Consider the following 3,360-nt stretch of genomic DNA (forward strand, 5'->3'; position numbering starts at 1 on the left):
ATATATATGTATGTATAAAAATGGAAAGAAAATTTGTTTTATGGAAAAAATTTTAAAAATAACTTTACAAAAATAAAAAACACAAACGAAAAAGGATTTGTGGTAAGCAACAATCCAGCAACGAGGAATTAAAGAATATCTGCTGACCAACTGATCGACTGACCAACCCAGAATGTATATGATAAAGTAATTAATCTATTTTGTGCTGTTTTATATCCTGCAGTTTTGTGACCAATAGTGTTATTGATTATTGATTTCCAATGAGCTAATCATTGATTCCCTTTGTTTCTGATGACGAGAGCAACATTTCAGCTTAATTATAAATATCAATATTACTCATTTTTTTGTTTGTTCTATGTTTCTGATTAGTGGCAGTCTTCTTAATTAAGTGTATATCTGTCTCCAATACATATATACACACCTACATACATGTATACACATACATTCATACATACATGGTGAATTAATGCAGAACTTACAGCTCTTGTAACTTGACTATAAATTCTCATTTGTATGTTTCATCATGTGGAGGCACATGGCCTAGTGGTTAGAGAAGTGGACTCGTGGTCAAGGGATCGTGGGTTCAAATCTCAAACTAGGCAATGTGTGTATTTATGAGCGAAACACCTAAACTCCACATGGCTCCAGCAGAAGATAATGGCACACTTCTGCTGACTCTTTCACCACAACTTTCTCTCATTCTTTCCTCCTGCATCTAGCAACTCACCTGTGATGGACCAGCATCCCATCCAGGTGGGGAACCTATACGCCAATGAAAACGGGAAACCGGCCCTTATGAGCCAAGCATGGCTTGAGAAGGACCAAACAACATGTTTCATCATAGGTGCATTAGGCTATGTACCTACAAATTTATACAAAGAAAGAGAAAAAGAAACTGAGGTGGATTCTCCAAATCCAATCTATTAATGGTGCAGTAAAGATTTGTAAGACATTCTGAAGATTCTCCACCTGAGATTCTTTTAGGAGAATAGATGTACACACCCAAATGTGTGCATTGACAGCTCAACCAACACACAAAGTCATATTTACAAACACCAGGAAATCTTTTAACCCAAAAGTCTTGTCACTTTGTTAGCAAGCAGCTTGATGTCTCTTAAGAAGAACTTAAATAAAACTCAAAGCAAAATCATGCATATATGTATGTGTGTGAATGTGTGTATGTATATGACAGGCTTCTGCAAGTTCTATTTACCAAATTCCTCCCAAAAAGAATGAGTCAACTTGACTGAGACCATGGTTGATGATGCCCCAGGTACTGTGCTCTGAGATTGAACCTGGAATAATGTAAATGAGAAACTAATCATAAAATTCTTATGGCCATAAATTTCTAGGAAATTCTGCAGAAAACCAGTTTATCTGAAGCATTTTTTGGACAGTTCTCCTATGATGGTAACCAGGCACACACTCCGAGTTTGCATTTGGAAATATTAACTTGATTTTCTTTTGGTGCAAGGCTGAGCTAGCCATGTGTATGTATTCGTGCATTAGTGTGTGAATGATGACAATGATGTTTCCGGCGCCTTACATACAAGTTTTTGCCTGCTTCTTAAACTCGCTGACCCTTGCTTGTTCACCGTTAGGCCTTAGAATCTTTCTCTCACTTCAGTTTTTGAAAGTCTTGTTGAAATATTTGCTGTTAACTCCACCAACATCTACACCTTTGTGGTTGGTTTTCACTCTGGGCTCTTGGGCTCTTGCTGGTTTTCATGTTCATTATAGCATCCCTTCCTTTTGTGTGTGTGTGTGTCTTACAAATTCCAAGAAAATTGCTGGCTCTGCCTCAGAAAAAAAACTGTTCTCCTGTATAAACGAACATAGGAACATCTACATGGTCATTTAACCTGCTAGAAATCAGAGCTAAACCTCTCTTAAATTAAATTGTAACATCTTGAAGAAGAAGAAGAAGGAGGGACACATTGGATAATGTAGTCTTAGATGTACAATATCTACGAGAAAAACAGGATGATGACAACCAATTTGTTCAAATGTCTACTCACTTCAGTGCTGACTTAATAAGCAACAACAACAATAACAAAAACACAGACTTGAAACTCTGTTGAAGAAACGAAGAATCAAAACGAAAAAATAATAATAAAACCCAAGGCAGCACTAAAAAAAGCAACAAAAACAAAGAAAGTTTCATGCCAGACTTTTAAACTTTCAAGCTGCGATTCCTTTCATTCCAAAAATGACACACCATTAATAATGGTATATGTCGACAAAACACTAACGATATATTCTTATAAACTTGATTAATTATACCTCAAAGAAATCAATGTAGTTCTTTAAATATATTTTCATTTTTATTTTTAATATTTCTTTTTTTTTTTTTTGGTCATGTTTGATATGTACACCAACTAAATATGTTAACAAGCTAACGAGCTGACTTTGGTGTGTTATGTTGGCTTGCTAGAAACTAAGGGCAAATGAATGGAAGGAACATTAATTCCAGGGGCAAATAATATTAACCCCTCTCTTGGCTGTTATTCATAAATTCTTGATGCTTCAAATTCTACGCTCTTATGTGAAGAAAACAATAAAACTGAAACGTTTTAATAAGCTTTAAGAATTCTTAACATTTGAACAACATGATTGCATGCAAACAATTATAATATTATTTTACCAACCAATTGTTGCAAACTTATTGACATTGAATATGATATATGTGTGTGTGTGTATGTGTGCATGTGTGTGTGTGTGTGCGTGTGATAACCAGGTATACATGGACATCCACGAGACATCTTAATTCACTTCATCAAGGTATTTTTCAGTTGTAGATTGCTCTGCAACTAATTAGAAAATTTGTTGGGGCTGTGATCTGTGAACAATGTCTGTATGAAATAAAATAAATAAACAGAAAAAGAAATTGAATCTTGAATATAACCACAGAAAGAAAATATGCATATATTTATCTTACAGTAAACTTTCCGGGCCATCAAGATGTTTCTGTAACGCTTACTTGCTTCATCAAATGGTACATATAAGACTTATAGTGTACAGTGTTTCTACTGATTATACCTATAACTATACCTATCTCTCTCTCTCTTTCTCTCTCTCTCTCTCTCTCTCTCTCTCTATATATATATATATATATATATATATATATTTCAGTAGAAATACTATGTACCATAAGCCTATCACACTCTATATTTTTAATGTAGGCCACTGAAAGAAAGACATGTCTAATTTATCACAGTATTTACTTTTTACAGCATGTTGAAGAATATATGTTTCCCAATTACATGTCCAGAGTATATCTCTACAAATATGCATTTATATATACATACACACACACACACACATATATATATATATATATATATATATATATATATATAT

Source organism: Octopus bimaculoides, chromosome 23 (assembly GCF_001194135.2).
Source record: "Octopus bimaculoides isolate UCB-OBI-ISO-001 chromosome 23, ASM119413v2, whole genome shotgun sequence".
Lineage (NCBI taxonomy): Eukaryota > Metazoa > Mollusca > Cephalopoda > Octopoda > Octopodidae > Octopus > Octopus bimaculoides.